General features: G+C 47.5%; 1 protein-coding gene and 1 pseudogene across 6 annotated transcripts in view; one reads left to right on the plus strand and one right to left on the minus strand.

Moving 5' to 3' along the window:
• The window catches only part of Uck2 (uridine-cytidine kinase 2), a 63,039-nt gene that overhangs the window by 22,384 nt on the left and 26,632 nt on the right, over positions 1-14,023 (minus strand). The gene's annotated exons all lie outside the window — the stretch shown is intronic.
• Positions 1,776-3,161, plus strand: Gm51816 (annotated as a pseudogene).

Genomic DNA, 14,023 nt, shown 5'->3' on the forward strand with positions numbered 1-14,023 from the left:
AGGAGCTTCCGGTGAACGCTCCAGAGAGTGCCAGACAGGCCTGCAGCTGTGAGCTCCTGGAATCCATCACTGCAGAGACCCAGGCTCTGCTTCCAGTCCGCTCGCTCACACTAGAAAGGCCTAGGCTTTGGGCCACACTAAAGGAGCCGGACCCGTGGCACATCTGAGAGACAGAGGTCTACTGCCCAGTTCATGGTGTCTTTAAACACAGGTGCTAGTTCCCACTTCACGCCAGGTGGTCTGCGGAGGGAGGGCTTGTTCTCCCCAACCACAGGAAACAGCTAATGCACACTTGCACACACACCCACACACACCCCTGTGGGGGTTGGGGGTGGGGGTGTACACCACACAGAAAAACCTCACACACACACACACACACAAAAAAAAAACTCCGGGGTGTCCATGCCCATCCCCGAGCCTTTGGTGAAATAGTGCCACCTACAGAACTAGAGACACAAAATCAAGAAACAGTAGCGTGTGTTTCTAATCCATCCCGGACAACCTCCTACTTCCACCAAGGTCTACTCCTTCAGGAAAGCAACCTGATGTGTTCTGTCAGTCCACAGGACAGTGAGAAGCTTAAAACTCTCCTGTATCATTTAGGGAAAAAACAAAACAAAACAAAACAAAAAAAAAAAAAAAAAACCTGGAAGACACTGCACCACACAGCTCAGTGACAACCTAAATAGCCGCTATCTTCTTCCTTGTAAGAAAATTATCCTTTACCAAAGGTACTGAGAAAGCTCAGCTATTCCTTCCAAACAGAGCCGAAACTTTGCTGACATTATTCCACAAACAAAAACTCCGAAAAGCTATATTATACAATACTGGGGAAACATGGGAGGCAAAACATTGTGACCTGGGGTTTGGAGTGGTGTGGGATATGATACCTGAAGCAGAGAAAGCCAAAGGAAAATCAGGGAAGCTGGACTTCGTAGGAAGAGTACTGACCATGGAGTAGAAAGGAATCCGTGGGGTGGGAGAAAGTATTTGCATTCATATATTGGTTGGGGAATGGTATCCTAAATACATAAAGAAGTTCTACTACAGTAACCAAAAACCTGACTATAAAATGGACAAAGTCAAGACCCAAAGTCGAGACGCAAACAAAAGGTGCTCAACACGGATGCCCAATGGAAATGCAAATCAAAACCACAAGGAAATAGCCTTCCACACACGTCAGAAAGACATGGGGAAAGGGGAAGTTTTGCGTAAGTGACGGGTATAAAATGATTGTGGGCACTGTGGACAGTGGGATGGTAACGCCTACAAATATTAACCATTAAATTACCACATGGTGTATTAATTCCACATTAGGATATGTGCCCCCAGAGAACTGAAGGCAGGGGTTGAAATACATGTGCACGGGCTCATGTTCACAGCAGCACTGTTCACGCAACAACCATTCCTCCATTGACAGGTAAGCCAAATGTGGACTGTACTTACAATGCAGCGCAACCTTCCAGGATAACGTGTGCTAAGCAAAATAAGGCCATCAAAAAGACAGCTGCTACCTAGTCTGCACACTTCTAGTCCCCACGTTTCTACCCTTTTTGTTACTGTTGTTGTTTTTCTGGAACAGGGTTTCTCTGTGTAGCCCTGGCTGTCCTGGAACTCACTCTAAATCGGGCTGGTCTCGAACTCAGAAATCTGCCTGCCTCCTCTGCCTCCGCCTCCGCCTCTACCTCCCGAGTACTGGGATTATAGGTATGTGACATCTCAGCCAGGCCAGCATTTCTGTCCTTTTCACCGGCATCACCTGAGGCTCCTGAAACCTTCCCACGGTGAAGGAGGACCAGGAGCTGGGGAGAAATATACCAGGATTAACGATCTCGGTGGCTGAAGGCAAGAGGAAGCCAGCCCTGGAAACGGGCCAGGCAGTTGGAACAGACGTTGTGCAACATCGCTAGAAACATCTGCAACATTTCTAGCGGAGGCCCATATTCTAGGAAATTTGCTGTGGTATCTGATCATGAAGAAACCAGAAGTGGAATTTTGTGGTTACACTACAACCCATCCTTCAGAGATCAGATTTAATTTGCTCATCCAAACACAGGCTATTCTTCCAACTGGTGATTTGTTTCAAAGAAAAGACCTGGCTGGGGTCATGAATGTCTGCCAGCCAGGTGCCAGATGAATTTGAAGCTGGCATAAAGGACTACAGAGATCGGAAGGCAAGCAGAAATGAACCCCCTTTCTAGTCTCTTATGTAGGGTACAAGCAAGACCACTCTCATGATGGTGTAGAGCCTGGAATTTGAGTTTGTGATTATAGCATACTTTGTCCTATAGGATGGTCTGTAGCTGTGGACCCACCCTGAAAAACAGCACCTGAACCTACAGCTGGCTGAGGGAGATATCACCCTGTAATCTTTCCCTCATTTTAGAACTGATAATCTCATTAATGAAATGTTTTATTTAAAAAAAAAGAGCCAACCAGCGTATGACCAGTTCCCACGGTGAAGGAGCCTGGCACGAGCTGAGAGCCCAGCACAGGCTCCCGCGTGCCAATGAGTCTCCCTTTCCGAGAAGATATAGAGACTGCTGCTCCCTGGGAGTACGTCTGCTCAGCTCCCCACTTCATTCCAGTTCAAAGAGGAGGACAGAGTCATGTGCTAGACTAAGGCAAAATAATAAAAGAACTACTCTATCCTTTTGCATATGGGGCTTAGGGGCGTGGGAACAGACTGCAGAGCAATGAAAGCAGGTGTGTGCCCATCCTCCTGGGAAGGAGAAGATGATGCGGCAGAGGGCGACCATCTCCCCAGTCTCTTGCTGTTGTGCTCGCCATATCTGCTGCAGAGTCGGGAGCTTTACAGCACAGCCACCCCAGCAACACTGCACCTGGAAACTTATCCCCAAACGCTAGCAGCGGCTGGCACCGCACCACAGAGCCTGCCTAGCAGCTAGGCTAGCGGATAAATGGTTAGACAGATAAATGGTCTTTTTGACCAAGAAATTCCATTTCCATGTGGTTGTTCTGAGGAACAAACAAAACTAATTTTGCAGGGCTGAAGAAATGGCCCAGTGTTTAAAATCACTTGCTGCTCTTGCAGAGGACTGGGTTTGAATCCCTTTGCCCAGCACCCACACGGCATCTCACAACCATCTTTTCCTCTTCAGGCCTTCACAGGTATGAGGTACATACACGGTACACATACATACATACACACATGCATACATACATACATATTTAAATAGACAGGTTTACATATGCACATGTTGCTTATGGAAAGGCCCATCATTGCATGCAAGCTAGTAGTGCCACTCCTGGTCACCAGCATCAGAGGCCATTAAATCTTGCTGCATGACAAACATACAAAGTTACCAAAAGCCATTTGCGAAGAATAGCTGAAGTGTGGGAGATGTTCAGAATACATTATAAAACTATACGCAATTGGCCCTCTTTATCATGAGTGCTATTGCAACATACTTAAGCAATTTTATTTTTTAAACTGGAATCCAGTTGGGCATGGTGACACCCAACTAACCGTCCCCGTTCTTGGGAAGCTGAGGCGAGGAATCATGAGCTCGATTTTAGCCAGAGCTAGAAAAGGAGACCCTATCTGAATAAACAGACAGTATCCACACTAACATGCACAGACATCTTTCTTGTTACTTTCTGAAGAATTAAGTACAGGTGTGTGTGAGTAATCTAGAGAGGATTTAAACTAAGCTATACAAGAAGGTACACACACCCTCAACGTCTTTAAAAGGTATTTGAACATCCAAGGTATAAAGGTATTTGAAGATCCAATCCAGCACCTAAGGGGAGAGCTCTTGAGATCAGCCATTTATGGACTCTGAAGGACAACCGTATATAAAAGCCTCAATTTTGTCTAAAAGCAGAAATCATTTCCACAGTCGTATGTGTATGTTATCTACGCACATGCATGAGTCCAGGGGCAGGAGCTGGAGGAGACGCTCATTTGGTAACCTGCAAGCACGGGAACCTAAAGTTGATCACCAGCACATTTTTTAAAAATGAGCAGTGTCGGGCGCCTGTAACCTCAGAGCTGGGCACGCAAGCAGGCTTAGCATCTGGTTCCGACGGCATCTGCGCTTACCGGACAGAAGCCCTTGGATTGCAAAGAATGTTCTCTTCTCTATGCAATACTCTGCAGTCCCCGACTTACGCTCGCTCATGCACTCACAGCGAAGGGAAGGGCTGGCACAGCTTGTTTTCCAATACACAACACAGCCTGTTCCTCCCACGCACTCCCAGCCCCTCCGCTGCCGCTGTCCTGTTCTACGTCCACTCAAATACTGAAATAATAATGATCTGGGCTCCTAGGCCTAAGGATGCCAGAGCTCTTCAAGGACAGACACGGTACCGGTACCGGCTATTCAGCACCTTTTCTTTCACCGGCAGGCCCACATTTCCTATGCTCCCCTCCAGGATGGGGCCGCTTAGGGCCAGGCAGTAAAAATGACCTCTGCAGAAGCAAATGCCTGACTGATTGACTTCTCTATGCAGGAAAATTGCATTCTTTGTTTCCAGATTCAAATCTAATAGGACTCTTTTCCGGATTTCACGGGCTTCGAGAAAAGAGTTGCACATTCACTGGTGTCTCCATGTCCAGCAGTAGAAACAGTGAGGGTTTAAGTGCCCTACTAGGTCATTCAATGTGGACAAAGACTATCAAACTGAAACTAGAGCCACGAGTCACTCCGGAGTAAGAGTCCCTGCCACCTGACAGGCATCAGAAACAGCAACCTACCTGTGTGGCTAAGGAAGTCATAGATGCTGGTCTTGGGTGGCTGCCACATTCCACTCACTAACTGTCCTTAAGAAAACAAGATGTGAGCAGGGCGTGGTGGCACACGCCTTTAATCCCGAGTGCGCACTTGAGAGGCAGAAGCAGGCGGATTTCTGAGTTCGAGGCCAGCCTTGTCTACAAAGTGAGTTCCAGGACAGCCAGGGCTATACAAAGAATCCCACACCCCCCCCACAAAAAAAAAAAAAAAAAAAAAAAAAAAAAAAAAACCCAAGATGTGCCAGGTGTGGTGGCACACATCTTTATTTCCAGTGATCTTAGATGCAGAGGCAAGCCGATCTCTGTGAGTTCAAGGCCAGCTTGGTCTATAGGGTTCCAGGACAGCCTGGACTATATACAAAAAAACCTTATCAGGGAGTGAGGGAGGGGGGGACTGGGCAGACTTCCTGTCATTTCTGTGAAATGACCAAGTCTTCCTGAGTCTTTCTACCTTTAAGGAGACAGTTGGGGTAGTGAAGCACTTGTTATAGAGAAACTAGACCTGCACTTGATGTCCAGAACCCATCTAAGAAGCCAAGCATGGTGACTTTATAATCCCAGTGGTGGGCAGGCAGAAACAGGATCCCTGCAGCTCAGCGGCCGGCTAGCAGAGCCAGACCAACAAGCCCTGGGCCAACTAAAGACCCTGTCCCAAAGAAAAACAAGGCCAGTTTGTCCTCTGGCCGGATGTCTGTCTGTCTGTCTCTCTCTCTCTCTCTCTCTCTCTCTCTCTCTCACACACACACACACACACACACACACACACACACACACAGGGACACACGGACACCCTAGTGACCCCCAGGTTCTAGGCAAGGGTTTTACCACAGGGCCTCCAGTGCTTCCCTGACCTCCTATGTTATCATTAAGACTGAGTTAGCTAGCCCCATTGGGCATTGTCTGCATTAACAGTGTCCTGGTCCAGATGCCTAGCCAGAACAGGATTAGTGCCCAGAGTTGTACTGCCCGGGACTAGATAATCAAAAGGAGGAGAAAGATGAGATTAAGAGACCATGCAGCCGGGTGTGGTGTCAGACACCTGAAATCTCAGCACTTGGGAAGGCCTGGCTGTACTAAAAGCCATGCTAGGCTAGGATACCAAGACCCCACCACGAAAGATCAAATTCTCAAGAAAAGACATGAACAAAGAGGCTGGTCCAAGCTAAAGCAGGTGGCTAATGTTTTCAGTCAAGCATTTGGTGAGGTTTCCACACATGGGACTTGCTTTTTTCAATAAGCTGTTTATTCAAATGTTAATCAGAAAAGATTAAAAAATGTTGAGGGCCTCCATCAGAGCCCCTTTGATCTCAAGGAGGGTCTACTAATTATCATCGGGCCAGCCAAAAGTGATGCCATATCGGGGCTGAAGTTATGAAGAGATGGAAGGATTTTGCTGGAGACTGGACATGACCATGAGAAAACAACAACCACTGCAACAAACCCGGCCTGACTCACACCAGCCCACGTTCAATTCGAGAGATGTCTTCTGAGTTTGGAGACAGTGGCTCACCTCCTCTACAATTCTCTCCATCTGTGAGATGGCTGAGTCAGGAACATCTGTCTTGCACGGGCTTGGAACCTAAGCCAGAGCCAACTGTCTCTTGTCTGACAAGTTTCCGCTGTGGTCCGGAGTCTGCTCCCCCACCTCACACCCCTCTTCCACTCCACTGGTTGGGACCCAATCCTCAATGCAATGGGAATAAAATGAAGGGCTTTGGGAAGTAATTAGGTCACAACGGCTCCATTCTCCTGGATTCCATTGGTGCCCTTATCCAAGAAGGCCTAGGAGAACCCTCCTGCCTTTCCACAGTGTGAGTACACATAGGGTACTGCCTTCCAGGGGTGGGTCCTCGCCAGACATTGAATCTGCCAGTCCCATAACCGTGAGCAGTATGCCGCCGTGTATAAATTACCCAATCTAAGGTAAAACATTAAGCATTTTAAATCTGAAACACTGGTCCCTATCTTCATCACATGTCTAAAAGGATCAACGGTAGCTAGGGAGTGAACAGCTGTGAGCAGGTCTTGGCTGATGTTAAGTACGAAACTCCGTATAGACAGATATATCCTACACACAAGGAAGAGCACTGGAGGGCATCAAGGCCCTGACAGAGTATGAGCTGGGTACCCACAGAAAGACTTGGGGCCAGGCTGCTGCAGTGGACACAGGAGGCCAGCTGTGATGGGTAAGACAGGGTGGGCAAGGGGAAAGCAGCCCTAAAGGACATTTCCTCCCCAGATCTGAGACGGGAAGAGATTTTCACTCTTGAACACACTGATACTGCAGACACTGTGCTATGTATTCAAGGGCGCCATCCCAAAGGGACAGAGTGTCACTTGACTGAAAACTATGCAGGAGACCACACAGGTTCAGTGAGAGCTAACCGGGTCAGAGGACAAAAGCAAGACAAGGGAAAAAAAGGGGGGGGGGGTCCTTCTCCAGATACCCAGAAAACCCGGGACAGCCAGTTGTGTCACCTCTGTTCCCAGAGTGCAGGCAGCCTCCTCCACAGAAGAGGGCAGGTGAGAGCAGGAAAGAACAGCATGCCCTTGGGACGCCTACCCCCAAAAGCTGGCCTGCCCCCAAGGTATAGAAAGCATGGTCCCTTTAAGACATTCCTCCATCGCTGTTAGAAACCACCAAACATGGAGCAATTCCAGAGGATGTGCCCAGCAGGTGCCACTGGACAGGGTGACACCTTCAACTTATTTCACCCCTTTTACATGAGAAATGTTTACATGACCCCAGATACAACTTAAATATTTACTACTCAATGAGATTTATTTTAAAACAAGCCCCTAGTTAATATATAATTTTTGCCATTCATGAAAGATAAAAGCATGAAGTAGATATGATTGCTTGGTTTCGCATTAAGAATGAAGCCTTTACTCTCTTCAGGAAAACAATCTTATAGCATCAGAATGTTCTCCACCTACACTTATCTATTTGAAAACTGAAGGTCAATAAGTAGTTTTAGATTCCTTTTTTTAAAAACTTAACATCTTAACTGGGTGCACGCCTTCAATCTCAGCTCTTGGGAGGCAGAGACAGATGGATCTCTGTGAGTTCGAGGCCAGCCTGGTGTTCATACCGAGTTCTAGGCTACCGAGGACCACATAGCGTGGTCCTATCTGGATGAATAAATAAATACTGGGTGTTTTAGAGCTGACTCCTTGATTAAGAGCACTTGTAGCCCTTGCAGAGGACCTGGATCCAGGTCCCCTGACCCACCTGGTGGCTCACAACCAAAAGCTCTGACCCTCAAGGGCACCAGACACAGAACATGATACACAGACATACATGTAGGCAAAACACTATAAGATAAATCTTAAAAACATTTTTGAATAAACCTTGACTTAAGATTTGATAGCAAACAACACAAATCACCTTAAGCATGTTTCAAAATTAATCGATATTTTTATTCTATAATAGACACTTCTGAAAACACCCCCATCCCATAATTACATAGTATAAAATGGCAGATACCTGTTTAATAACATCTCTGAAACTGTTGCGAACCCTCTCTGAATTCTAAGCAAAAGTCATAAGACGATTAAGAAACTCAAGTCAGCAAGCCAAATACTTTTAATGCTTTTAAAATTAAGCATTTCCACACTAGACAATCCAAGATGTACTAATCTGACATTTACATGCGGAGGGACGGTGGCAAGATAATAGCCAAAGTCTTTGTTGCTCATAAACCACTGAGTTTCTGGAAGATTAGAGAACCCTGCATGCTCAGTACAAACACCACATTGCAATGCAATATGGTATAAGTCTCCGATCAGGGCCGCACGCAGTGTTTCCGGTGGCTGGCGCGCACAGTATAAATGCTCGTGTCGTGTGTTTAGAACCAAGTGGCTTTAAAGTAACTGTCCAAACCACCTATGATCCATCAAGCATTTGACTCTGAATTCACTTGTCGTCTCTGTTGCCACATTTTTTTTTATAGCCCCTACATGGAGTTACACAGCCCCACAGCCAGGCATAATCCACAGTTCAAGAAAAACTTTAAGGTAGGGAGCTTCCAAATGGCTCAGTGGATCAAGGTGCCTGCGGCCAAGCCTGACGACCCACGTGCAATCCCTAGGAGGCGCATGGTAGAAGAACTGACCCCTCCAAGTCGCCTCCTCCCAAACATGTGTGAAACACAGCCACAGTCAACTTCTTTCTAGAAGCAGCTGTGGTATAACGAGTTTATGATTCATTCAGGCCGATATGACTTAACTCAATAATCTCTTACAGATATTTGGAATGGTTACTATATAAAATAGTGCCAGCTTCCTCGGGAATTAGCACTGCTCTGTGCTGAGCCAGAAGGCCCTGCCTCCTAGTCTTCCTTGCCTGAATGGTCCCTGAGCAGGCCACTGCACACATCTCCTCGGGAGGCAAGGTAAAGTTCCTACGGCACACGTGCTGATGGCGATGCACCTGCCTCCCCCTCCAGCTCAGCCTCTCCTGGGCTGTGAAGCAGGAGCTGTAAGCTAGGTAGATCTGCTGATGTGTCCAGATGTTTCTGCTGTGACGCCTGGACTCCCTTCTCCGGGGACCCGTTCCCAGGCCAAGCAGAACAGCTGGCTGTTTGCTCACCTGTCAGCCAACTGAGCTAATGGAAACCAAGCTGCCAGAGGGGCAGGTAGGGAATCAGAGCCACTCTGCAGGACACTCTGCGTACTACCACACCCGCCTTCACATAGGCATGGGGCTTAGAGGAAGAGCTGGGCAGACGCACACATTAATCCTGTTACCCAATGTACTGGCTGGTTCTGTGTGTCAACTTGACACAGGCTGGAGTTATCACAGAGAAAGGAGCTTCAGTTGGGGAAGCGCCTCCATGAGATCCAGCTGTAAGGCATTTTCTCAATGAGTGATCAAGTGTGGGAGGGCCCCCTGTGGGTGGGACCATCTCTGGGCTGGTAGTCCTGGATTCTATAAGACAGCAGGCTGAGCAAGGCAGGGGAAGCAAGCCAGTAAGTAACATCCCTCCGTGGCCTCTGCATCAGCTCCTGCTTCCTGACCTGCTTGAGTTCCAGTCCTGACATACTTTGGTGATCAACAGCAATGTGGAAAGTGTAAACTGAATAAACCCTTTCCTCCCCCACTGCTTCTTGGTCATGATGTTTGTGCAGGAATAGAAACCCTGACTAAGACACCCAAGCAACTCTGGGGGAACTTCAGCTTCTCAAAGCTGCCATTTGCTTTCTCCAACACCTCAGGACAGAGCGCACAGGCTGTCCACTATGTGCTACATGTAGTGGCTAGAACATTCCATCGGTGCTAATGGTCCTTCAAACCTCCACCTTCCGCACGAGTCTAATATACTCTACATGGTTGTTGAAGAGGGATCAGATATTTCCCAGTTGTGCTTCCATGCTCCTTCCCAACCTTCTCAGAGGGCTAATTCTAGATACCTGGTCCTGGAAACTTAACAATGATAACGGCACACCATCCATCCATGCATTGTGCTAGTAGCCAAGAGCCCCAAACGGATGCTGCACCTGTCTCCAATTCCTGCAGTTGTCTGAGTACTCACTGCCTTCCGAGCCATCCAGCTAGCTGTTTCCAATGTCACCTTGCCTGACCCCACCCTCCTCATCCTGGCTGACTCTTGCCCAGTCATCACCTTCTTGCCATCTGCCCCCTCCACCACCTCACCGCAGCACACCCTTCAGGGTTACGCTACACTCAGATGGAGCATCCGACGGCGCGTTCCTGTCAGTTGTCTGTTGCCTTACTCATCTTCCATTGCCAGGAAATGAGTCAGGTATCCTTACACCTCAAGATGCCTGTCTTAAATTACTCCTCACAAGTTGCAGAATTAGCTGAATGGGGTCTCACCCTGGGGGCTCCTGCCCTTCTATTCCGTTTCTCATCTTTCAGCACAAACCTTCGCTCCAACATTACATTCCCGGGGGCTCTTTTCTCCTCACACTGTACGTTTTGTATTTCTTTCTGCCCTGCTTGCTCTTGGTCACTGAGAATAAGAGTGAGCCTCACTGCAGAGTCAACATTAGGCTGGCACGTGTTCTCTCTCCCTCCCCCCTCCCCTCTCTCTCTCCACCATGATGTTTTGTGAAAGAACATGGAAGCACTTAACAGTCCATCCTAGGAAGGAGCTTGCAGGGCACGGGTGCTGAGAGCCATGGGGTCAAGGTCTTCAGACTGGAACATTAGCAGCTGTGGCTGCTTTTTGCCTGTTTGCCCTCACTCTTGCTGGCACGTGCCTGTTCCCTGGTCACCCACATCACTAGCGTTAGAACCTACTTCCTTTGGGATTCCATCATAGACTGAAAAGTGGCAGCTCGCAGGACTTGCCTGAGACTGAGAATGTGTGGCTGGAACAACTGTGGGGCCCTTGGCCTTTTAGTCAGGAGACAGCCGTTGTTGGACTACTAGGACCCCAGTAGTATATTATTTATATTATAATAAACATAATATAACAGTACATATATATCGGTTCTGTTCCTTTGGAAAATACATTGTATAACCAAAGGTGACCTTAGCGCTCTGACCCTGCTGGGGTTATAGGCGTGCAGCACCACAGTTTTAGGTGGTACTAGAGACCCAAACCGTGGCTTTCTACATACTAGGTGAGCATGGCTGGTCACGCAAGGCCGAGGCAGGAGAGCCTGGAGTTTAAGATCAGCCCATGCTATATATAAACTCTTTCCCACTAAATAAAGACATAAATAAATATTTTTAAATGTTAAAGTACTTAAGAGGCCACATCCCCAGCTCGTGTTAGCAGGAGGGATGGATACTACCGTTTCCTCGATTACCCAGGATCAGCTGAGAAAGCAGGTGTAAGAAATTGAGTAACTGTGACGGATGGGCGCTCTGGGCCCGAATGCTTTCCAGAGACCCTTAAATCATCTCTGCGGGTGGCAAGGCCGGAGCACATGATCCTGCCTTCCCTGAGAGACACTCTATTCTCAGAAGCTGTCAGAGGCCCCTAGTTAACGCATGCCCTTAATTTTCTGACTCTGGACACTTGTCCCAGTTAACATGCACAGCTGCCAGATGAACGCCATCCACTCTAGGACCGTGTTCCAAGTTAATTATTGACCAAAGCTTTCAAGGCTTCTGCTGCTGAGTAGAGCCTAAGCTGGAGCGCTGGGACGGTTAGCAGTGAACTCACTCCTGGCAAAAGGAGCATGTGTCTCGGACCCAAAAGATTGACTACAACCATCTAAGGTCTCTTTTCCTTCACAAGATACTCCCCTGCCAATTGTGGCATAAATATACACGGGGACATCAACTAGGAATGCACCACTCAGTAGCCTTGCCCTAGAACACCCAACACCTAATTAGGTCCTGAGTTTTACCCCGAACCCCGTAGCAGACTAAGAGCCAATGGCGTGGGCTACTCAGCTACAGTCCGTTACTGAGAAGGCTGAGGAAGGAAGATCTCAAATATAAAAGTAGCCCATGGTATATAAACTATGTGTGGTGAGAATGGTCCCCCATAGACTCATATATGTGAATGCTTAGTCTGCAGTGGACACCGTTTGGGAAGGATTAGGAGGTGTGGCCTTATTGGAGGAGGTGTCACTTAGGGGCGTCATTCCCAGTTAGTGCACACTCGGGTGCTCCCCATCCCCTCCTGGTTGACTCAAGATGTAAGCTCCAGGTACAGCTCCGGCACCATTCCTGCCCGATACCCTGTTTCCCCGCCATGATGGTCATGGACTCTACTACCTGCTGGCACTGGGAGCCCCCAATTTCTTCTATAAGTTGCTTGTCACAGCAGTAGAAACGTAACTAAAAGACCATGTCTCAGTAATTAGTTTAAATTTAAAAGTCACTACATTGAAGCCCATTACAAGTTACATAAAAGTCGGGCACGGTAGCAACACTTTAATCCCAGCACACAGCAGGAGAGGCCAGTGGATCTTTCTGAATTCAAGATCAGCCTGGTCTACACGTTAAGTTACAGACCGGCCAGGTCTACAGTGATGCCCTATCCCCCAAAATTAGCCAGGCGTAGTGGCCATGGTGGAATCCCAGCACTCAGGAGACAGAAGCAGGATAAACTGGAGGTTAGCCTGGTCTACTGAACAAGTTCCAGGATAGCCAGGGCTACCCAAGAGAAACTGTCTCAAAAATCCAAGAAAAGGGAAAAAAAGAAAAAGAAAAAGGAAAGAATTGAGAGATATTTTAAAGTTATGGTATATGGTAGGGTCTGTAAGATGTTCATTGGACTTTATGACCTCCACACACATACACACAGGACAAATAAAATGTCATATTTTCAAAAGTTAACTAGTACATGGTAGACTGTGCATACGTTATCTGCAAATATGCTACTTCATTTAAGGGACTACAGGATCCTGGCAGTTTAGCTATATATTTCTTATACACACACACACACACACACACACACACACATATATATATATATACACATACACACACACACGTGTGTGTGTCTGAAAATGATTATATATATTCTAGTGACATATCACTATTGTAGAGAATTTGTGCCTTTTCATTTTTATGTCTATTTTCACATTTTATTCTCCTAACAGCAGAGTGCCACAGACAGGCTACTCATCCATTTCAAAGATAGTCAAAAACCAGAAACATCAACTGAGAGTAGAGTGTAACTTTAAAAACAAACTATTTTTAGTGATGATTCTTAAACATTTTTAACCTCCCTGCTAGCCCACCACCCACCAGAAGTATCAGAAAAGAACGGATTGGGGGCAGGGGGGGGGGGGGGAGAGGGAGTTGCAGAGAACCTGTTTAGAAAGGTTCTTTGGAGCAACTCCTGTCTGTGTTGCCTGGAAGTTCAGTTCACAGGTTAGCAAGAAGCGGCAGCTCAGTCCACTCGCAAACATTTCACAGACACACCAGCAGTCCAGTTTGGTAGAGTCAGCATAGCAAACACGCAGAGACAGAGTGGTACTACTACCTAGCAGACAAGACAGCCAGGTCTCAGCCGCAGCGTGAGTCAGCAGGCAGGACAAGGAGGAGCACCAGAAGTTAGAACCTAGATAGAGGCTTTGCCTTTCTCGGTGAAGATCAGCGAAGACACAAGACCAACAAGCGCTGCATAGCTAGCTGTACCAGCAAGCCAACCTCAGCCTCTGCCACTGTCTGTCACTGTCTGTCTATCTATACTCCCTCCAAACATCATGGGTCCTCCGCAGGCCTTGCCTTAGCACATGCGCCTGTCTCAGCTGACACAACTTTGCCCAAGTCTGAGGAGTCCAAGGAAGTGGCAAGAGGCTGCAGCACACCACCAGAAGTTTTTTTTTTTTGAT

The sequence above is a fragment of the Mus musculus genome, chromosome 1, assembly GCF_000001635.26.
Source record: "Mus musculus strain C57BL/6J chromosome 1, GRCm38.p6 C57BL/6J".
NCBI classification, from domain to species: Eukaryota; Metazoa; Chordata; class Mammalia; order Rodentia; family Muridae; genus Mus; species Mus musculus.